Below are 24317 nucleotides of genomic sequence, written 5' to 3'. Positions count from 1 at the left end.
GAACATTTTGGTAACAACTGGAACACAAGCAGGTCTTCTCAACCAACATCAGTAACTGACTTCCGTATTGTCTTCTGGCTGAATGGGCACAAATTCTCACAGACGCACTCCAAAATCTTATTGAAAGCCTTCTCAGAGTGGAGGCTGTTATAGTCACAAAGGAGGGAAGGCGAGGGCCAACTTCATATTCAGGTCTATAGTTTTGGAATCGGATTTTCAACAATCTCATAGAAGAAGTCCAATGGTCAGGTGTCCACCAACTTCCTATATATTTCTGCAGGTTATCAAATCTTAGCGCTAAGTTGGGGCCATTTCATTGAATGGTTTAGTTTGCATCCAGTTCAGTTACTGAAGTTTCCTATACACAGGACTCGACAAATCCCAGGCGCCAGGTTGCCGTTGTGACCGGAAATTGTGCCCTGGCGCCTGGGTTTTTGTCACCGACAGGTGCCTCTGTTGCTCTGTGTCTGGTGCCTCCAGACACAGAGCACTGTCTGGTAGTCTGGATGGAGCAGGAAAAGAACAGCTCAGCAGCCTCTGACATTCTCCTCCCTTCTCCACACACTGTTGGCCGAGCAGCGCCGCAGTGTGTGAAACTGTGTGTAGAGAGGAGCTGTCAAAATTGAGACTGAATGTCGGAGTGGGAGGGACCCATCTTTCCAACACCAGCCAATGGGATGGGATCTGGGCGGGCCGATACGTGTATGTGGCCCCTCCCCTTTCATAAGCAGCCAAATCATTGGCTGGATAGCTGCCGGGTCCCGCCCACCTCTGACATCACGCTGAATTTGTCAGCTCCTCTCTCCATACAGTTTCACACAGTGCAGCACTGCAGGGAGCAGTTTCACAGTTACACTATCGACTGTGAAACCTGCCAATGCCAGTTAGCGCCACCTGCCAATGCCAGTGCCAGTTAGTGCCACCTGCCAATCAGTGCCAACCTGTGCCACCTGCCAGTGCAATCCAGTGCCACCTGCCAATGCCAGTTAACGCCACCTGCCAATGCCACCTGTCAGTGCCACGTGCCAACCACTGCCACCTGCCAGTTATTGCCACATACCAATGCCATCTGCCAGTGCCAATCAGTGCCATCCAGTGTCACCTGCCAGTGCAAATCCAGTGCCACCTGCCAATGCCATCTGCCAGTTAGTGCCACCTGCCAGTGCAATCCTGTGCCACCTGCCAATGCCAGTTAGTGCCATCTGCCAGTGCCAGTTAGTGCCACCTGCCAATGCAATCCAGTGCCACTTGTCAATCAGTGCCAACCTGTGCCACTTGCCAGTGCCAACCATTGCCACCTGCCAGTACAATCCTGTGCCACCTGCCAATGCCAGTTAGTGCCACCTGCCAATGCCATCTGCCAGTTAGTGCCACCTGCCAGTGCCAATCAGTGCCCCCTGCCAATGCCAGTTAGTGCCACCTGCCAGTGCCAACCAGTGCCACCTGACGGAGTGTTTTGCCACGTCATTTCCATACGAGACTTGGAGTTGTCTCTCTATGTCCATCCAGAAGTGACGCGGTTGGTTCGATCGCGTCACTTCCGTAGACGACCTGTGATTGTTTACCTACATCACGAGGGTGTGCCTCCTGAGGCGTTGCACATTTAGGGCGTAATTTCCTCAGTCAACATTGGGTGGCGTACAGATTTTTATTGTGGAGATGGACAGAGAGATGTCTAAACAAATTAGTATATAAATGTATATGCCTCACATGTAGTTTAGACAGGATATTGATATGTCAAATATATCAGGGGATAGAGGCGTGGAACGTACGCCCGGCGGCCATTTTGGCGCTAAACAAACTGGAAATGACATGAGTGACACAGGAAGGCTGAATTTCACTTAGTGGGCTGTTATCTATAAAAATTAGTTGGGCTGCAGTGGATGGGCACCCCAGACGATGTCTATGAAGACGAAACGCGTCGGAAGGACTCCACTGCCGCCTGTTTTGTGAAAAGCACTTGTTAAACTACAGAAATGTGAGTTTGTTACTACCATTTAAAATAAATTTTGATTTTAATGGAATTACGCTATATGGCCCTATGTTTTCCTTTTATGTGTTCATCACCTTGAAATTGGGCCTTTATATGTTTGGAGAAAACCTACTGTGGTTGGGAAGACTGCTTGGATGGTTGTCTGGCATTCTAGCATTTGCTAGTTCGCGTTTTTGGCATTCCAATACTCGCCAGTTCGAGTTTCCACAGATATTAGAAAGCTTGCAGGACCCTTAGAATATAAATTCTTTTGGGTCATATAAATCTGGTAAGCCTGCATCTGCTAAGGTGGTGGTGTTCGCATGTTAACCCTCTTTTGGATCGGATGGTGCATCTGAAGTATTACTTTACACATGGGACTTGAATATTTTCTTTGACATAAAGAGACTTTATATTTACACTTATTTTTCATCTTATATATATATATATATATATATATATATATATATATATATATATATATATATATATATATATATATATATATGCACAAGGTTTTGGTGTTTATTAATTCTATTAATTCACCATAGACTTCACAGAAATCTATCTGGTCATACATATGGATGTTATATAGTTTTATTATTTCTATTTAGTTTGTAGTATACCGTATATACTCGAGTATAAGCCGAGATTTTCAGCCTCTTTTTTGAGGCTGAAAGTGCCCCCCTCGGCTTATACTCGAGTCATCGCTGTCTGTCTGCCCGATCAGCGTGTCGAGCAGACAGACAGCGGCCATTCTAGGATTCAAAGGCCGCGCCTCCGTCTCCGCCTTCGCCTGTGATAGGCGGAACACTGAATTTCCCAGCAGTCTGTGTTCCGCCTATCACGGACGTCCTCTCATCCTCGTCCGTAGTATGAGGATGAGCGGACGTCCATGATAGGCGGACCACTGACTGCTGGGAAATTGAGTGTTCCACCTATCACGGACATCCGATAGGCGGAACACTCAATTTCCCAGCAGTCAGTGGGAAATTGAGTGTTCCGCCTATCACCGACGGAGGCGCGGCTTTTGAATCCTAGAATGGCCACCGACGAAGAGCTGCGGGACGGGCCGGGACGCAGGCCGGGACGCAGGCCGGGACGGGACGCAGGCCGGGACGGACACAGGCTGGACGGACACAGGCTGGACGGACACAGGCTGGACGGACACAGGCAGGCTGGACACAGGTAGGCTGCACGGACACACACACACACACACACACACACACACACACACACACACACACACACAGGGATGGATGGACACACACGGATGCATGGACACACACACACACACACACACACACACGGATGCATGCACACACACAGGGATGGATGGACACACACACACACGGATGCATGGACACACACACACACGGATGCATGGACACACACACACACACACATGCATGGACACACACAGGGATGGACGACACACAGGGATGGACAGGCATGTCTCACCCTCGGCTTATACACGAGTCAATAATTTTTTCCAGTTTTTTGGGGGTAAATTGGGGACCTCGGCTTATATTCGGGTCGGCCTATACTCGAGTATATACGGTAATTGTTTAGCGCTACACTTTTTTACTAAAATATCCATTTTAGTGTGTTAGCAGCTTTTTTTGATATTCGGATAGCACAGTGTTTTTCTTTGGGTAAAAGGAAAAAATTATTATTTTGTACAATCAGTGCCACCTGCCAGTGCAATCCAGTGCCACCTGCCAATGCCAGTTAGTGCCACCTGCCAATGCCAGTTAGTGCCACCTGCCAATGCCAGTTAGTGCCACCCATTGCCACCTGCCAGTGCAATCCAGTGCTACCTGCCAGTGCCAGTTAGTGCCACCTGCCAGTTAGTGCCACTTGCCAGTGCCAAGCAGTGCTACCTGCCAGTGCAATCCAGTGCCACCTGCCAATGCCAGTTAGTGCCACCTGCCAGTACTGCCCATCAGTGCCACCTGCCAGTACTGCCCATCAGTGCCACCTGCCAGTGCTGCCCATCAGTGCCACCTGCCAGTGCTGCCCATCAGTGCCACCTGCCAGTGCTGTCTATTGGTGCCCATCAGTTCCAACCTCAATGCCGCCCCATCAGTGCCCATTAGTGCAGCTTAATTTTTAAATATTGTCTTTTTCTCTTGGCATCAGGCATGAGCAATTCTTATTGTCCGATGCCCCAGACATGCAGTTCTGGGCGCTGGGCAGAGGACTTAAGTAACTGGCTCCTAACTTTTTCAGCTGGCTCCTAGATTCTAAGCAAATTTGCCAAGCCCTGCTATACATGTTCTCCAAAAATCTAGCATGCAACAGTCTGCACCTGATGTGTTCTGCTTAAAGTGATAATAAAAAGACAGATCTATACTCAGAATAAAAAAATGGTGCAGACTCAATGGACCACTGTCTTTTTCTGCAGCCTCGTTTCTGTGTTAACCCCTTCCCACCGAGCGTACGCAGATGTGCGTACTCGGCTTCCGTGGGGTATACCGGGATGATGCCCACACCTGCAGGCATCATCCCGGTACCGGTTTTTCCAGCGGGTGAATGGCTATCCAGCCATAACAACCGATGCGGCTAAAAGCCGCTCGGCTGTTATGCCGGAGGAGGGAGAGGGGACATCCCCCCCTCCCGCCGCTGTTACCGGTGCTCCCGCTCGATCGGGAGCACCGATTCCACATCTGCTGCCTCCGGCTGCTGGGGAGGAACTGGAACGAAGCCGTAATCGGCTTCGTTCCGGTATCCTAATAGTAAACACAGAAACGACGTCACTTCCCGTTTACTCGGCTGCCAATGGCGCCAGTTTATAAAAAATATACGGTATTCAGAATCGTTTTTGGCGATCTGAATACATTGAAGTGTAAAGGAGGGATGGGGGGTCTTTTAGACCCCCCATCTCTCCATAAAGAGTACCTGTCACCACCTATTACTGTCACAAGGGATGTTTACATTCCTTGTGACAGCAATAAAAGTGATCATTTTTTTTAAAACATTTTTTAAACAATTTAGTCATTTTAAAATAAATAAAAAAAAAAATAATTTTTTTTAAAGCGCTTGCCGTCCCCGCGAGCTCGCGAAGCAAAGAAAACGCATACGGAAGTCGCGCCCGCATATGTAAACGGTGTTCAAATCACACATGTGAGGTATCGCCGTGATCGTCAGAGTGAGAGCAATAATTCTAGCACTAGATCTCCTCTGTAACACTAACCTGGTAACCGTAAAAAAATGTAAAGCGTCGCCTACTGAGATTTTTAGGTACCGTACTTTGTCGTCAATCCACGAGTGCGTGCAATTATAAAGTGTGACATGTTTGGTATCTATTTACTCGGCGTAACATTATCTTTCACATTATGCAAAAAAATTTGGGCTAATTTTACTGTTTCGTTTTTTTTTTTAATTCATGAAATTGTCCCTTTTCCCAAAAAGTTGCGTTTAAAACACCGCTGCGCAAATACCGTGTGACATAAAATATTGCAACAATCACCGTTTCATTCTCTAGAGTCTCTGCTAAAAAAATACATATAATGTTTGGGGGTTCCAAGTAATTTTCTAGCAAAAAATATGGGATTTTAACTTGTAAACACCAAATGCCAAAAATAGGCTTAGTCATGAAAGGGTTAAAGAGGAAATAAACCCTGATGGGTTTTACTTCCTCTTTGTTTCCTTGCAAAGGTAAAGCATTATGCATAGTAGCCCATTATGTGTCATTTACCTGAAACCAAAGCCTGCGAGGTCACTGCTGGCTGCAAGAGTCCATCTTTGGCCCTCTTCCTTCTGGGGCCACGAACTCCGGCTCTGATTGGCCGGAGTCGCATGACGTCACTCCCACTCATGGCACGGGAGCCGCCAGTCACGGCATTACCCCAGCTATAAATGGCACAGCGTGTCCTTTCTAAACTGCGCATGCACCAAATACATCAGCGCATGCGCAGAATAACTCATCATATGGGGAATTGTAAATATCTCCTAAACTGTGTAGGTTTAGGAGATATGTTTAGCACCTACAGGTAAGCCTTAATCTAGGCTTAACTGTAGGTGAAAGTGGTTGTACAGGGTGTATAAACACTTGCCTACTGGGCACTTTGAATGATAATAGCGTGGTCATGCAACACTGTACCCAAAAAAAATGTTTATCTTTTTTTTTTAAAGACAGATAGAGCTTTCTTTAGGTGGTATTTAATCACCACTGGGTTTATGTTTTGTTTGCTAAACTAACAAAAAAGAAAAGACAGAAATATTTTGAAAAAAAAAAAAAGTTTGTTTTTGTTGTAAAATGTTCTAAATAAGTACATTTTCGCATTCACTGATGTGCACTAATGAGGCTGCACTGATGGGCACAGATTGGCATGACCGATGATCTGTGCCTTGATTATCAGTGTAGATGTCCCGTTTTTATTTACCGGTTACTGGTTTTCCTGTCAGCGTGAGGAGAGGAATGCCTATAACTGGCAAATACTGTTTACACTGTAATCAGCTGTGATTGGACACAGCTGGTCACATGGTAAAGAGCCACTGTGCAAGGACACAGCGATCACAGATCTGTGCCAATGCTGCATCGGGCACACTAGAAGCAAGATCACGGGATGGTGTCCATGAACGTCTTCCCGGCAATGTGAGCCCATGCTGTAGCAGTCTCTCGGCTACAGCTTGGGCAGGAAGTGGTTAAAGGATTTTTTTTAAGCCAAAAAAAAAAGGAGGTTATACTTATCTGTTTTGTGTAACGATTTTGCACAAAGCAGTAAGTGACCTCCTCTTTGGGAAGTCCCCTGCTGTCGCTGTCAGCTCCTCATTCCTTTGGGTTGCTCTTTAGCAAACCGGATGCCAAGTATGCACACATGGGTATGCGCGCCGGTGTCCATAGACACACGTAAGCCACATCCTCACTCCCTCCTCCGGCTGCTCTCACTGTTATCTGTGAGACCAGGAAGTGAAAAGGACAATGTTGCAGAAGTGAAAGGAGTCGGGTAAATGTTTTGGGAGGGGGTGGGCTTATTTATTTTTAACTGATGCAGGAAATGCAGGAAAGAGGTAAACAATGTTTTGACTTAGAAGCACGTTAAAGGATAACTTAAAAAATAAAAATAAAAACCACAAATATGTCCTACTTACCTCCTCTGTGCAGTTCGTGTTGCACAGAGTGGTCCCGAATCTCTTCTTCTGGGGTCCCTCAGTGGTGCTCCTGACTCCCCTCCTCCAGTGCCCAGTTGGAGAGCCACTTTCCCTTTGGTGCACTAGTGTGAGCGAGCTCCTATCTCCTGCTGCTGCATCCATTGACACAGACAGCAGGACTCGGCCCTGCGTCATTGAATTTGATTGACAGCAGTGGGAGCCAATGGTTGCGCTGCTATCAATCTATCCAATCAGGACCCGAGACACCAGCTGGAGCTGGTGTGCTTGTCCCCATCGCTGGAAAGATCGGGTTCAGGTAAGTAAAAAGGAGGGCTCTGGGGGGCTGCTGCATCACAGGAGGTTTTTCACCTTAATGCATAGAACGCATTAAGGTGAAAAGCCTTGAGGGTTTACAACCCATTTAAAGTAATATTTAAAGGCAAGGTTTTTTAAAAAACAAACATGCACAGAATGCAAGAAGGTAAAAAAACCTTGAGCTTTTAGTTTTTTTTTTTTTTGCTAAACAAAAAGGGCCAGAAATTTTGAAATAAAAAAAACATTTACATAGTTTGTTATAAAATTTAGCAAACAGGTAATTTGTCACCTTCATTGATAGGCACTGATAGGCAACACTGATGGACACTGGTTAGCAGCAGTGACTGTCACTGTGTGGGACCAATGTCCCGTTTACACAAGCTGGTAATTCGCTTATTTTATTCTCCTCGCGCTGTCAGCGTGAGGAAAATAAGAAAAAAAAAAAAAACGCAGATTACCGGCTTCTGTTTACATTAAGTGATCAGCTGTGATCATGTGGTAAACAGCCGGGATCGGCCCCTTACTCCGATCTGTGGTGAGCCGAGTCCCAAGGACTCAGTGATCACAGATCGCGCCGCACACGGGCAGCGCGAGCAATCTAAGCCCGCGGTGTAGCCGTCTTTCAGATATAGCATGGGCATCAAGTGGTTAAAACACTCTCATTGCACCCAAACTTTAAAATACTTAAAAGTTCTTTTCAACCTGCTGTTTCCACCACAAGGACATAGGAGAGTCTGCTGAGGAGTAGATCTGAAGTTTAACCTGCTTCTATTTGCCATTACCTGGTTACTCCTTTCCCTATCATTAACACACTAATGAAATGATTAAATAAAACCTTTCCATTTTCATTGCATACCTTATTTTACACCCAGTTGTAGATGTCTAGCTTAGCTTTATCATCTATTGCACATTGTTCGTATTTCACGTCTGAGGTTTACAACCAATTTAAGGTAAACAATGTTTTTACTTCAGAACCACTGTAAAGTGAAGTGGACTTTGCACCTACATTAAATATCAAGGTCTGCTTATTTGGCGACGGCCCGATCTTGGGGCACTGAAAGAAGCAGCAGTAGACTCATGGGCTCGTTTCTCTAACATTCTGCTCCCTCTTCCTACCACCAAGCCTCTGCACATGAGCAATGTGGAACAACCAATTGTCTCTTTGTGCTGTTTCTCCCTCTCCCAGTCTGAGCTCTGCTGTACATGGACTGCAAAAGGCTGATACCAAGTCTAATTCAGGTATTTGTCTTGCCTTTACTTTGGAGATGAGTGTTTAATTCTTTTATTACACTTATATGTGCATTCGTGTTCCAATTCAGGGACCATAAACTAGTAAAGGAATGATGGGAATATCAGTCCTTGAGCCTGCAAATACAAAATCAAGGCAATTGCCCAATATTTTATCTAGTAAATGGAACATAACATTTAAAGCTAAAACACATTCATCTCTCTTCCCACCTCCCTGCCTTTACCCACCTGGCACTGTGAAAATGCCCACTACTTCTGAGTATAGAGAAACATTTGACTCAATGTGGAAGCATGGAATACTGTACTGATAATGATGTGTGAGCACTGCTCAGTCCTGGAGTATGGTGAGCCCAGGCAACTTGATCACGAGGGAGGGGCTATGACAGTAGGGACTCATTGGAAGTGGCCTGGATGATACTGGCTGTCATTCAGGTGGTAGTGCCACTGCTGGGGGCAACTCCACACAAAGGGAATGAATATTGTATTTTCTTTTATTTCTACTAACCCAAAACAGCATTTAAAATACAATACCAGAATTCCACTTTCAAAGATCAATTCCCAGGTATGGAATATTTAAAAAAAAAAATTGCATTAGTTTAGCTTTGACCAATGTAACTATCTATATACCACACCAGGCCGATGTCCCTGGAAGCTGGAAACACCGCTATTCTAGTGATCTCCACTTGCTTTCAAGTCCCATGGCGAGCAGCTGACCTAATGCACGGGGGGGGGGGGGGGGGTCGACCGCTTAGCACAGGCCATTTAAACAATGCCTTCCCGTAGTCTGCTGGAACCTGTGATGCATCCCAGAAGACTGTGGGGGAAGAGTGGGGGCCAAACTTCCAGCTCAGTTCACTGCGGCGATCCGATCCAGAAGTGGGAGCGGTTACCTGTCAAAATCAGGAACCCACCAAAAAGTGCCAAATTTGGCAGTGGAGAGGGGGAGAGTGCAAACAAGCGGAACTTCCCCTTTTGGGTGGAGCTCCGCTTTAAGTTTTGAAAATGAAAGCTAGAAACTGACTGACTGGCTGCCGTGAACAGATACTGCAGACTTTTAAATTCCCCTTAATCTAGTAAAAATGGTACATTAAAATTGCTTGTAATCATCTCCAGAACACATTGCAGTATTGTGCCAGCAATAAATCATTCTATTATACTAAAGTGTTATGAATGTGGCTGTGAACCTCAAACATGAAATATGGAAAAACCATATCCTATATTGTGTACTTGCCTCTCTCCAAAACACAGTGTAATTTTGCTCTGCTACCTGCTTCCTCTGTTATCAGCATCAGTCTCTTCTGGCAGCTTTTCCCGACAAATAGATAAAAAATAGATAAAAAAGGTACCGGGAAGGGAGCTGCAGCACGCAGCCTGCGACTCATATCCACAGCTGCTTATCTGCCGCACCACTGTAATCCGCTTTCTCATCTGCCCCATCAATGTACTTCCTGCATATAGGTCTCACCTCTGTACCCCCTGCTCTTCTTCCCCACCACTGTTACCCCCCTACTCTCCTGCCCCACCACTGTAACCCCCTGCTCATCTGGCCCAACACTGAACACCCCCCCCCCCCCCCGTTCATCTGGCACAACACTGAACACATCATCTGACCCAAACACATATGCGTGATATGCAGAGTGGTGAAAGATAGCAGAGATGGCACACATTCTGCTGATCCACCTCTTGCATCCAGCCCATATGCTTGTATGTGATGTCACATACAAGCATCTGGAATGGATGCGCAATAATGAGCTCAGGTCAGGAGCATTTTCTGAAAGCAGTGGGCCTGTGTGCAGGATCATAAGTTTGGCCCCCGCAGCTGAGAAAAAGTGGTTGGGTGTGATTTTCATGGCGCTGAATACTGGATGTGGCTTAAAGGGACACAGTGCAGAGGGGTTCAGTAGTAAGTGACATAAAGGTTCAGGAAAAATGTCAACAGTTCCCAGAAGCTCAACAGTAATTCCACAAACTGTCACCTGATTGTGGTTTTCTCAATCACAGTGAAATACCTTCCTTTCTGAGATTGGTAGTGGCAATCAAGCGAGTCATCTTCCTCCAAATGGTGGACGGGGCTAGCAGGACTGTGATTGGCTCTAGCAGTGGCCAAGAAAGTCCTCCTCCTGGAAACAGGGACCACCCCCCTCAGGGGAACTGCACCCAATCTCTTCCCCATCACAAGAACAAAGTTACAGAACCAAACAATGTTTCCCATCTTTTAAAATGTGTGGGGGCACAGTGCCTCCCCCTCAGTGCAGGTGCGGGGAATTCTGAAATTGGAATGCATTAGTGTCTCGCTGACACTTCCTTGCACTGCTCTGCTGATGGGGAGGGAGCCAAGTGCCGGCAGAAGAGGCTTCGCTTCCTCATCAGTTCCGGGGGTTGCCTACCCCTGTGCTTCACTGGGTACATGTTATGGTTTACAACCACTTTAAACCTTTCATGGAGAAAATAAAATGTAGCATCACATCTTATATTGATACTTGTTTTTAGTCCTCTTTCTGCACAGCATAATAAGCCTTTACAGGTTCAGCTCAAGTCATAGTCGTGGTTCACATCTATGCAGGTTGAGGTTGATGCATTTTCCAGGTGTGTTTTTCTTCACACACGTTTGGTGTGCTTTGCATTTTTGGGAAGTGTCTTGGTGGGAAGAAAATAGCAAAAACACAGAAGAAATGCATCAAAAACACAAACACTGTGTTTTGTTATGCTTTTTTTTTTTTTTTTTTTTTTATGTTTCCATTGAAGTCTATGGAACCAAAACCGCAACCTGCTGCTAGAAAAGAGTCCTGCAAAAGTCCTTTCCAAAAAATGCATAAGGGGAAAATGTGCTGTGAACATGATCCATAGTAAAACATGGTAAATCGACTGTAGTGTGCTGCTGCAAAACTGAAAACGCACTGAAAAATGCATAGGCGTGAACCAGGTGGTGACTACATTGCAAGGTCCTGCAGGAGGCTTAGCCATCCTTGTGTGTTTGTGTGATACCGGTTAGGGTCGTATTTCTTTCATGCACTGCTCTGTTTACTCAGGTGCCATGCAGCACATCAGCTCTAAAGCCCCATACACACTACCAGTTTTTCTGCTGAGTTTTTCCCTTCAGATTTACCAAAACCATATAATATGAGGTCAAACCTTAGGAGTTTCAATTTGTATGCAATCAGGCAGGCCCTTGCACTACATGGTTTTGGTAAACCTGAAGGAAAAACTCAGCAGAAAAACTGATAGTGTGTATGAGGCTTGAGGCCCCATTCACACCTGCATGAAGCAGTTATGTGCTTTTTTTTGCGTGTTTGCTGCACAACAGTATAGCATGACAAACGAGCCTACAAAAGTAGCTTCTCAATTTTTCATTTTTTTGGCAGTGAGCCTTGTACGTTTTGTCACATGTCCACCAACCATATTTGGGGTGTCATTAAAAAGGACAAGATCACTTTTTTTAAAAAGATAATAAATGCAAATTTTTTTGCAGGTAAAAAAAAAAAATGCATTGTTTTGTGTTTTTTTTGGAGCCTGTAAAGCACTGAACCAGCGATCAGCAGATCAATGGTACCACGCAGGTCTCCTGCAGACCTGTCAGTGTATCTGTGTGCCCGTACACCTCATATAGGAAAACAGATACAATGACAGAAGAGTAAAAGAACTACCATGGTGCTCAACAGCTTCCTGGTAGTTCATTGAGAAAGACAAGATGACAGCCGTAAAGGATGTTGAGGCTTATAGTTCATTCACACACAGAGATGGCCATGCTGATTTCAAAAAGACAGCTAGCATGTAGGAACCTCTCCCCGTGCTGCTGTCACATGGAGAGGAAAGAACAAAGAGTGGCTGCAGCAGTGGGAACATGTTACATTTTCCACAATAAAAGCAGGTGAGACATGCAACATGTGCCCAAAGGTGAACTCATCCATTAAAGTGATTGTAAAGGTTCGCGTTTTGTGAATGGCCAGCTTGTCTTTTGGGACACTCACGTCCCAGAAGACAACAGGGTCTCACCGCAGAAGAGGATGTGACTCCCTCAGCCGCAGCCCGTTCGGATCGGAAATACTCCTAGTACTTCCAAAAAGGGCAAGTTAGAAAGTAAACATTTTTTTTAAATATCCAAAAAAAAAAACAACGGTGGAGAGGTGGTCTTAAAACGAAAGACCACCTCTCCACCGTTGTTTTTTTTTGGATATTTAAAAAAAAAATTTTACTTTCTAACTTACCCTTTTTGGAAGTACTAGGAGTATTTCCGATCCGAATGGGCTGCGGCTGAGGAAGTCACATCCTCTTCTGCGGTGAGACCCTGTTGTCTTCTGGGACGTGAGTGTCCCAAAAGACAAGCTGGCCATTCACAAAGCGTCGCAGGACTCGCACATGCGCAGTCGTAAACCGGCAGTGAAGCCGCAAGGCTCCACTGCCGGTTTCCCTTAGTTGGAATGACGGCGCCTGCCCCCCTGATCCAATGAATGGTTCGGCCTGGGAGGACCGACAGCGTGGGCTCCCTGGACAGGTACGTTTCCTTATTAAAAGTCGGCAGCTACAGTGATTGCAGCTGCTGACTTTAAAAAACACCGGAACACAGCTTTAATGTCACCCCAAATGCAGATAGCAGATGTCCATTTTGCTGGATGACGCTTATTGCCTGAAAAGTTGTGGAATGTTCTTTGGCACACGTAGGGCAGCACATTCAAGTAAATGAACTACCATATGTGCGTTGCATGAAAAACACATGCGCACACACAAAAAAGCATGCAGGAATGTGCATTCCTGCTACGCCTAGTGGAAATGAGGTGGCCTAGCCCTGTTCTCACCTTCATCTTTCGTTTAAGACCACCTCTCAAAATTGGGTAGAACTCAGATTTAAGAATCAATGGCACTGAAAGCACGACACACGTTTGTAGCACGTTCCCAGAACACACGGGTGTGAATTGGGGTGAAAGGTGGTTCACTTTGATGCATTGCATTTTACATGTGTCTGGAGGTGTGCTACTTTCGTTTATCACATTGCACAGGTGTGTGCGCTCCATGGCTGGACGTTAGCAGAGAAGATCTGCTCAGTACTGCAGTGTGGTACATACAGTGGTGCCAATCACTCTTCATGTCATTCCAACACACCTGCCTGGCACACTTGTTCTATAGTACAGAATTACCACCCGCACACTTCAGTCTGCAGTGGTACATTGGGTAAGGCAACACCCCTTCATTGAACACACCTTAGCTGTGCTGGTGTGAAAGGAACTTTTACCTCTTCTTGCAAGACTTTCCCTTCCACAGCAGCTAAAGATCCATGATTTATAAATATGGATAATTTAATGACATAACCCCCCTCTACCTAACCAAAAAACAAAGTACGTGCCGCGCCTGTCCCTATAAAAAATGAATACACCCTCAGGGGTGACAACAGGAGCTAAAGAACAGAAAGAAGACACTTTCTTACCCGGGTGACCTTTCTACAACGCCATGGCAGCAGCTACTTCCCGTCCACCAGATTCACCTTGTGATGTCACAGGAAGCATGTGACCAGGAAGCTGGAAATCGAGGGCGGGAACGTGAAGTGAATAGGAGGAGTTGCAAGCAGAGCAGATCACACATTTTCACCCAGAAGGTCTCTCCTTCACTCTTCTTTTATATTATATCGTCTCTGTTCCTTTTCTCTCTGTATATCTCCCTGTTTACCATTCTGTGTATACTCCTCTCTCTCTCTGTATAGCTCCCTGTATACTCCTCTCTACAATAACCCTGGATTCTATCTCTCTCTCCCTCCGTCTCCCTGATACTCTCTCTACAAATCTCCTTGAATTCTCTCTCTCCCTGTATTCTCTCTCTACACCTCCCTGTATTCTCTCTCTCTCTCTCTCTCTACACCTCCCTGTATTCTCTCTCTCTCTCCCTGTATTCTCTCTCTCCCTGTATTCTCTCTCTCCCTTATTCTCTCTCTCTCTCTCTCTCTACACCTCCCTGTATTCTCTCTCTCTCTCACCCTTATTCTCTCTCTCCTGTATTCTCTCTCTCTCTCTCTCTCTCCCTGTATTCTCTCTCTCTCTCTCACTCTCTCCCTGTATTCCTCTCTCCCTGTATCTCTCTCTCTCCCTGTATTCTCTCTCTCTCTCTCTCTCTCCTCCCCTGTATTTCTCTCTCTCTCTCCCTGTATCTCTCTCTCCCTGTGATTCTCTCTCTCTCTCTCTCCCAGTTTCTCTCTCTCCCCTTTATTCTCTCTCTTCCTGTATTCTCTCTCTCCCTGTATTCTCTCTCTCCCTGTATTCTCTCTCTCTCTCTCTCCCTGTATTCTCTCTCTCCATTATTCTCTCTCTCTCTCTCTCCCTGTATCTCTCTCTCCCTGTATTCTCTCTCTCCCTGTATTCTCTCTCTCTCCTCTCTCTCTCTCTCTCTCTCTCTCTCTCCTCTCTCTCTCTCTCTCTCTCTCTCTCTCTCTCTCTCTCTCTCTCTCTCTCTCTCTCTCTCTCTCTTTCTACATCTCCCTGTATTCTCTCTCTCTCTCTCTCTACATCTCCCTGTATTCTCTCTCTCTCTCTACATCTCCCTGTATTCTCTCTCTCTCTCTCTCTCTACATCTCCCTGTATTCTCTCTCTCTCTCTCTCCCTGTATCTTCTCTCTCTCTCTCTCCCTGTATACTCTCTCTCCCTGTATTCTCTCTCTCCCTGTATTCTCTCTCTCTCTCTCTCTCTCTCTCTCTCTCTCTCTCTCTCTCTACTCTCCCTTTCTCTCTCTCTCTCTCTCTCTCTCTCTCTCTCTCTCTCTCTACATCTCCCTGTATTCTCTCTCTCTCTCTACATCTCCCTGTATTCTCTCTCTCTCTCTCTTCTCTCCTCTCTACATCTCCCTGTATTCTCTCTCTCTCTCTCTCTCTCTACATCTCCCTGTATTCTCTCTCTCTCTCTACATCTCCCTGTATCTCTCTCTCTCTCTCTACATCTCCCTGTATTCTCTCTCTCTCTCTACATCTCCCTGTATTCTCTCTCTCTCTCTACATCTCCCTGTATTCTCTCTCTCTCTCTACATCTCCCTATTCTCTCTCTCTTCCTCTACATCTCCCCTGTATTCTCTCTCTCTCTCTCTACATCTCCCTGTATTCTCTCTCTCTCTCTCTCTCTACATCTCCCTGTATTCTCTCTCTCTCTCTCTACATCTCCCTGTAATTCTCTCTCTCTCTCTCTCTACATCTCCCTGTATTCTCTCTCTCTCTCTCTCTACATCTCCCTGTATTCTCTCTCTCTACGTCTCCCTGTATTCTCTCTCTACGTCTCCCTGTATTCTCTCTCTCTCTCTCTCTACGTCTCCCTGTATTCTCTCTCTCTCTCTCTCTCTACGTCTCCCTGTATTCTCTCTCTCTCTCTCTCTCTACGTCTCCCTGTATTCTCTCTCTCTCTCTCTACGTCTCCCTGTATTCTCTCTCTCTCTCTCTCTCTCTACGTCTCCCTGTATTCTCTCTCTCTCTCTCTAAGTCTCCCTGTATTCTCTCTCTCTCTCTACGTCTCCCTGTATTCTCTCTCTCTCACTCTCTCTCTCTACGTCTCCCTGTATTCTCTCTCTCTCTCTCTACGTCTCCCTGTATTCTCTCTCTCTCTCTCTCTCACGTCTCCCTGTATTCTCTCTCTCTCTCTCTCTACGTCTCCCTGTATTCTCTCTCTCTCTTTCTCTCTACGTCTCCTGTATTCTCTCTCTCTCTCCCTCTATGTCTCCCTGTATACTTCCCCTCTCTTTCTCTCTCTCTATACATCTCCCTGTATACTACCCCCTCTCTCTCTCTACATCTCCCTGTATTCTCTCTCTCTCTCTCTATATACCACTGTATACTCCCCCCTCTCTCTCTCTGTACATCTCCCTGTGTACCCCCCCCCCCCCCCCCTCTGTATCCCCCCTCTCTCTTTTTTTCTCTCTCTCTGTACATCTTCCCGTATACTTCACTCCTCTCTCTCTCTGTACATCCCCCTGTATACCCCCCTCTCTCTTTCTCTCTGTACATCTCCCTGTATACCCCCTCTCTCTCTCTCTGTACATCTCCCTGTATACCCCCCCCCCTCTCTCTCTCTCTCTCTCTCTCTCTCTCTCTCTTCTCTCTCTGTACATCTCCTGTATACTCCCCCCCTCTCTCTCTCTACATCTCCCTGTATACTTCCCCCCCTCTCCATCTCTCTCTCTGTACATCCCCCTGTATACTACCCCCTCTCTCTCTGCATCTCCCTGTATACCCCCTCTCTCTTTCTCTCTGTGCATCTCCCTGTATACCCCCTCTCTCTTTCTCTCCGTACATCTCCCTGTATACCCCCTCTCTCTCTTTCTCTCTGTACATCTCCCTGTATACTTCCCCCCTCTCTCTCTCTCTGTGTACATCCCCCTGTATTCTCCCCTCTCTCTCTCTGCATCTCCCTGTATACCCCCTCTCTCTTTCTCTCTGTACATCTCCCTGTATACCCCCTTACTCTCTGTACATCTCCCTGTATACCCCCTCTCTCTCTTTCTCTCTGTACATCTCCCTGTATACTTCCCCCCTCTCTCTCTCTCTCTCTCTCTCTCTCTCTCTCTCTCTCTCTCTCTCTGTACATCCCCCTGTATACTCCCTCTCTCTCTCTCTCTGCATCTCCCTGTATACCCCCTCTCTCTTTCTCTCTGTACATCTGCCTGTATACCCCCCTCCTTTCTCTCCCTGTACATCTCACTGTATACTTCCCTTCTCTCTTCTCTCTCCTCTCTCTCTCTCTCTCTCTCTCTCTCTCTCTCTGTACATGTCCCTGTTTACTTCCCCCCCCCTCTCTCTCTCTCCTTCCCTCCCCTCTCTCTCTGTACATCTCCCTGTATACTTCCCTCCTCTCTCTTTCTCTCTCTACATCCCTCTGTATACTCACCCTCTCTGCATCTCCCTGTATACCCCCCTCTCTCTTTCTCTACATCTCCCTGTATACTTCCCTCCTCTCTCTCTCTGTACATCCCCACTGTATACTCCCCCCTTCTCTTTTTCTCTCTCTTTGTACATCTCCCTGTATACTTCCCTTCGCTCTCTCTCTTTCTCTCTGTATGTCTCCCTGTATACCCCCTCTCTCTTTCTCTCTGTACATCCCCCTGTATAACCCCACCTCTCTCTCTCTCTCTACATCTCCCTGTATACTCCCCCCCCCCCCCTCTCTCTCTGTATACTCCCCCCCTCTTTCTCTCTCTGCATCTCCCTGTATACCCCCCCTTTCTTTTTCTCTCTGTACATCTCCCTGTATACTTCCCTCCTCTCTCTCTGTACATCCCCCTGTATACCCCCCCCCCTCTCTCTCTCGCTCTCTACATCTCCCTGTATACTTCCCTTCTCTCTCTCTCCCTCTCCCCGCCTTACACACAGCGTATGTGTGTGTCTCTCTCCCCTTTACACACAGAGGTGTTAATTTACTAAAAGCCAAATAGGCTGTGCCCTCTACAAGTGTAGTTGCTCCAAAGCTTAATAAATGAGGTGAAGCTTCACTTTGTAAAGAACCCAATCTCTCTCTCTCTGTACATCTCCCTGTATACACTCTCTCTCTGTATACTCCCCCTTTTTTCTCTCTGTGCATCTCCCTGTATACTCCCCCCCCCCCCCTTTACATCTCCCTGTATACTTCTCTCCCTCTCTCTCTGTACTTCTCCCTGTACACTTCTCTCTCTCTACTTCTCCCTGTATACTCTCTCTCTCCCCCCTTTCCCTCTGTACATCTCCCTGTATACTTCTCTCTACATCTCCCTGTATACTCCCCCCCTCTCTCTGTACATCTCCCTGTATACTTCCCCCCCCTCTCTCTCTCTAAGTCTCCCTGTATACTCCCCCCCCCCCTCTCTGTATATCTCCCTGTATACTCCCCCCTCTCTCTTTCGCTCTCCTTTCTGTATACCCTCTCTTTCTCTCTGTATATCCTTTCTGTATACTTCTCGCTCTCTCTCCCTGCCTTACACACAGCGTATGTGTGTCTCTCTCTCTCCCCTTTACACAATGAGGTGTTGATTTACTAAAAGCCAAATAAGCTGTGCACTTTGCAGTTGCCCTCTGCAAGTGTAGTTGCTCCAAAGCTTAGTAAATGAGGTGACGCTTCACTTTGCAAAGAATACCCAATCACGTGCAAGGAAAATAAAAAACAGCATTTTTGCACATGATTGGATGATAGTCAGCTTCTGCCCATTTATTAAGCTCTTGAGCAACTGCATTTTGCAAAGTGCACAGTCTATTTGCCTTTAATAAATCAACCACTAAGTGTCCCTCTCGCTCTCTCCCTCCCCTTTCACATGGAGTGTGCCCCCCTTACACACAGTGGGGGAGATTTACTAAAACTGGTGCACATAGAATCTGGTGCAGCTGTGTATGGTCAATCAGCTTCTAATTTCAGCTTGTTTAATTAAGCTTTGGCAATAAGACCTGGATGCCGATTGGTTTCTATGCAGAGTTGCACTAGATTTTGCCTGCTCTAGTTTTAGTGAATAACCCCCGGTGTGTCTCTCTCTAGCCGTTACACACAGTATGTCTCATTTGCACTGTCCCTCTCTTTTTCTCGCTCATACTCACTGAGTATGTCTCATTTACACTATTATTCACACACTGTGTGTCTTTCACTGTGTTGCTCCGAAAGGTAAAAATATAATTATGTTACCAAGGCAATTATTGTGCAGGAAGGATATAGATGTGATTCTGATTAAGTGTAATTTCTTGACCTGAAACTAACCGCATTTACTATGTGTGTATTTTGTATTTCAGGAGGATTCATTTTTTTGAAGACTTTCAACATTTTTTTTTTTTACAATTGACATGCCCAGATCAACGTTTTGATCCTAAGTGGGATCTTACTCATGGTGAATGTACACTGTGCACACTAGACATTTAGGCCTCATGTACACAGGGCGTTTTTACAGCTGCTTTAACCTCCCTGGCGGTACGATTATTTCGGATTTTAGGTGCTAAAAGCGGTACCATTATTTTGCATGAAAATTTGGCGTTTTATATTGTAGTCCTGTAATTCTTAGGAATAAATCTCTTAAATCTGTCCAAACCAGAGTCTAGCAGACATGCCAGGTATAATAAAGTTTGAAAAATGAAATCCTAAATTATAATATAATAAATAACTATAAATAATTGTACCAAATAATAATATAACAATAATAAAAATTATTCAATAATGTAATCAAATCAAAAACACTGAAATTTTCTCAGTTGCAGAGTAGTCACTGTCATTACTTTTCAATATTTGATGACGGATCTCCCCACAAATCGCTATCCCTCAATTCTGAGAGTGATTCCAATTTATTATCGCTGTTTTCTAGCTGGTCTGAAATAATTTTTGATGTAAAGGGACAGTTTTGGTTGCTATGGGCAATCTCCAGTTTCCAGGCATAAAGAACAGTTTTTATAATATAAAACTGCATGCAGGACACTGGGCAGATCACTAGGGACAAAGGGGATGTGAAATATTTACATACAGCAATGTAATCTGTAAGATTACATTATATTGTATGTATACTGTGTGTTTCACTTTTTCCGTCCCCCCCGTGCGTCGCAACGCTCGCAGGGCACGGAGATCGGCTCCGTGATAGATTGAGCGAGACACGGCTCGCTCGTACAGCGGGGAGACAACACTGGATCCGAGGGAGAAGGTAAGTAAACCTCCTCCTGGATCCAGCGATGCAGTCCCGAGTCTGGCTCGGGGTTACCGCTTTTGGTATAAAAATTTCACCCCGAGCCAGACTCTGGAATACCGTCAGGGGGGTTAACCAGCGTCAGACTTTTTTTTTTGCAACTTAAAAACGCCTCTCCATGTTATTCTATAGCCTCATACACATAAAGGCTTTTAGGAGCTGTAAGTGGCATTAACGCTGGATACAGCTTTTTTTTTTTTTTTTTGACATGTCAAAATTGATGGTTCCATATGAGAGCCTATTGATTTGAGTAGAAGTCGCACCACACATCGGATCATGCTGATCTGACTTGCGGTGTAGCTTTTTTCCCCGCTGTCTTATTTCTCTGACATCACTAGAGGAAATGGCCTCCAGGTGACGTCACCAGGTGGCCATGCTGCATGACTATATGAGTAATGTGACATGGCGGACCTAGTATTACAGTGTGAGCAGAGCGTAGGAGGACGGCAGAGGGAGAGGACAGCGGAGAAGAGGTAGAGGATGGCAGAGAGAGGAGAAGCGGCAGAGGACAGCGGAGAGAGGAGAAGCAACAGGAATAAGACAGTAGAGGGAGAGGAGAAGCGGAGCTGCTTTAATAAATTACTTTGTCAAAAACTTCTGTACTGTTTTTAAAATTTTTGACACTTTTTGGGGGGGGGGGGGGGGTTCAAGGGTACCCCATACTCATTCACTTAGGGTGGGAGGCCCAAAATGTTCCAGATGTTGGGGTAAGCCCCCGCCCACAGACCCCAACAACCACCGCCCAGGGTTGTCAGTCAGGAAGAGGCCCCTTTTCCCATCAACATGGGGACAAGGTGCTTTGGGGGGGCACAGAGCTCCCCTGCCCCAAAGCAGCCATGCCCCATGTTGAGAATGTGTGGCCTGGTTTGGTCACTCGTCCACCCCCCCCCCCCCCTTTTCCTGACCTGCTGGGCTGTATGCTTGGATAAGGGTCTGGTATGGATTTTGGGCAGGGGTTCCCTTTCAAGATCCATAGCGCACAAGACTTCTATTCAAATCAATAGGCACTCATAGGGACCCACTGATTTTAAATAGAGGCAGTGAAACACTGGTGCTAGCTAGTGTGGGTATACGGGCATTAACGCCAATGCAAAAAGCTACTAAAAGCACATTTTTACAGCTGCCTTTTCCTGGCGTAGGTCGTTGCTTTGCAGCTCACTTTTTCTAACGCCCTGTGTGCATGAGACCTTATAGTGTGAATAAGTAACATCAAACATACCTCTGTGTGAAATGTGCACAGATTGAACCTATTAAGGAAACAACTTCTTATTACAGGGAAGTTCCTTTTTTCAAATATAAATTTCCCAGGTTGAGAAGAAACAAGAATGAGATCAGTGAAATGTGGAAAACTTTATAAATCACTACAATGCAATAAAATGATCCTATGTATGTTCTCAAATAAACGTTATTTGCATAAAATCAAGCTGTCTGTACCTTTTGTCACAGTTACACCCTTTACTTTATACATTTTAAATTGTACCGGCAAGGCCATCCATTATTTCACATAATATTTAAACCCACTGCCAGAAATGTTTTCTTTGCATGAATCTAGCGCACATCCAAAACACGTACTCACCTCAACGCCATTCACAGTGTCCTTGAGGATCCCACGGAAAGGTCCTTTAGCAGGATGGGATCTAGCTGTTTCATTGTGAACAGACTAGTTCCCATCCTCATAAAGGACCTGTATTGACTTAAAGCAGAGTTACAGCCTGGGGGGGAAAAAAGTCAGCAGCTACAAATACTGTGTTTTAATATAAGATCACTTACCTGTCCAGGGAGCCCACAATGTCAGCACCCGAAGCCGACCAGTCCATTGGCTCTGGGTGCAGGTACCGACATCCTTACTAAGGAAAAACAGGAAGTGAAGCCTTGTTTCTTCATAGCCTGTTTCCTACTGTGCATGCACGAGTCGTGCACCACTTTCTGAATGGACCCGTCATATTCTGGGACACACACAGGTCCCGGAGGAGGGCACGAAAAAACGTGGAGGTGACGTACTTCGCTGCGGGGCCATGGGATAAAAGTTCTGAAGAAAACATAACAAAAAGGTATGAAAAAAGATAAATATCCAAAAACGAGGGGGGTGGAGTGTGCTTTTGTTTCAAACAGAGTTCAGTTTTTTTCCTGGAAGTCCGTTTGAATGCATAAAGGTCCTTTAGCAGGATGGGATCTAGCTGTTTCATTGTGAACTGTCTAGTTCCCAACCCTATAAAGGGCCTGAGCACTAGGGGGAAAAAAAAAAGTCCATCTGAGGGATGGGTACTAGCTGGCTTACACTGAGCAAGCTAGATACCATCCTCGGAAAGGACAAGGGCCATCTGCAGGATGGGAACTAGTCTCAACCAGTTCCCATCCCTTTATATGACCTGTATATTAATAATGAAGAAAGGTCATTTAGCAGAATGGGAACTAGAGCCTTCATAGTGAACTGTCTAGTTCCCATCCCTCTATATGACCTGTATGGTAATAATGAAGAAAGGTCATTTAGCGGGATGGGAACTAGCTCCTTCATAATGAACTGTCTAGTTCCCAACCTTATACATGACCTGTAAGGTAATAATGAAGAAAGGTCATTTAGCGGGATGGGAACTAGCTCCCTCATAGTGAACTATCTAGTTCCCAAACCTCTATATAAGCTGTAGGGTAATAATGAAGAAAGGTAATTTAGCGGGATGGGAACTAGCTCCTTCATAGTCAACTGTCTAGTTCCCATCCTTATACATGACCTGACCACTAGGGGGCAAAAAGGTTATTCTGTGGGAGGGGAACTAGCCAATTCACATTGAGCAAGCTAGTTCCCATCCTCAGAATTGACTAGGTGAATATGGAGGATGGGAACTAGTAGCAACCCTCTCTACAGCGCCATGCAGCCTGTCCGACCCGGAAGCAGTCGCAGGATTTCCGGGGTCATGGCAGTGCATGTGGCGCATGCGCAGTGACCTCCGGCTGTCAATTAGCTGCCCGCCCACTGCAAAGTGTGCCTGCAGAGCGGCGGAGGTTGCCAGGCGATGGAGTTCCAGTGGAAGGAATAGTGCCCCATCTATGGTGTCAGTGGAAGGAATAGTGCCCCATCTATGGTGTCATTGGGTGGAATACTGTCCCATTTATGGTGTCATTGGGTGGAATAGTGTCCCTTCTATGGTGTCATTGGGTTGAATAGTGACCCATCTATGGTGTCATTGGGTGGGATAGTGACCCATCTATGATGTCATTGGGTGGAATAGTGTCCCTTCTATGGTTTCAGTGGAAGGAATAGTGCCCCATCTATGGTGTCAGTGGAAGGAATAGTGCCCCACCCATCATTTGAGCACAGGTGTGTCAGGAGGAAGGTGTCTCTGCAGCTCCTCCAGGTGATCGGTGTGAGAGGGGAGTGGTGAGGAAATCTATCCCAGCTCTCCTGGCCCCTTTCTGGGGAAGCCATGGAGGCCAGCAGGGCCTCCTGCTGGAAGTTCTCAGCCATCTCCTGGGCCGTCGGGTGACATGCCTTCCTGTGGACAAACAGATCTCTCTGCCCCTGGAGAGGACGAAGGCTCGCAAGCCATTCGGGAGCAAGTGGTGGCTGGGATAAAGGTCCTAAATAGGGAGAGGGATAAGCTGTACAAGTTACGTGCAGAGCTGAAGCGTCTGAGAAGGCAACGTGTGGGCTTACACAGCCAAGGGCGAGGATCCATGGATCTGGAGATCCAATTGGCCAAAGTCCGTGTGGACCACCAGGAGACCATTGTGGCCATGATGGAAGGCAGAGATGGTCCCTTCAAGGAGAAGTTTGGAAATGACAGGAGGTTTGGAAGGGTGACAAAGATGGAGATGGAGGAGGAGACCCCCAATTCCGCCCCCCTGCCCCCCCAGGGAGAGGTAAGCAGCCCCATGCCTTCCCAGGACTCAGGAGGCATGCTGAGGACCATCTAGGTAATGGAGTCTCCTATGCGGGGGAATCAGTTGGTATCCAATGAGGAGGACATTACAGATAATGTTCCTGATAAAGTGAAGCCAGCAAATCCCCATGTTGTGGACAAGACTCTGTTTGTGTCTTTCACTGAT

General features: G+C 46.2%; 1 protein-coding gene across 1 annotated transcript in view; it reads right to left on the bottom strand.

Moving 5' to 3' along the window:
* MRPS33 (mitochondrial ribosomal protein S33) overlaps positions 1–14196 on the bottom strand; it is a 38717-nt gene extending 24521 nt beyond the window's left edge. Inside the window, exon 1 of the mRNA XM_077469263.1 lies at positions 14052–14196. The gene's annotated coding sequence lies outside the window, so the exon portion shown is untranslated. The remainder of the gene's footprint in view (positions 1–14051) is intronic.
* Between the last annotated feature and the right edge of the window lie 10121 nt (positions 14197–24317).

The sequence above is a fragment of the Lithobates pipiens genome, unplaced genomic scaffold (genome assembly GCF_037356315.1).
Source record: "Lithobates pipiens isolate NorthernLeopardFrog02 unplaced genomic scaffold, aLitPip1_a1.2 Scaffold_8, whole genome shotgun sequence".
Lineage (NCBI taxonomy): Eukaryota > Metazoa > Chordata > Amphibia > Anura > Ranidae > Lithobates > Lithobates pipiens.
The sequence above is the reverse complement of the archived record's forward strand: the minus strand, read 5'-3'. Positions and strand labels throughout refer to the sequence as shown.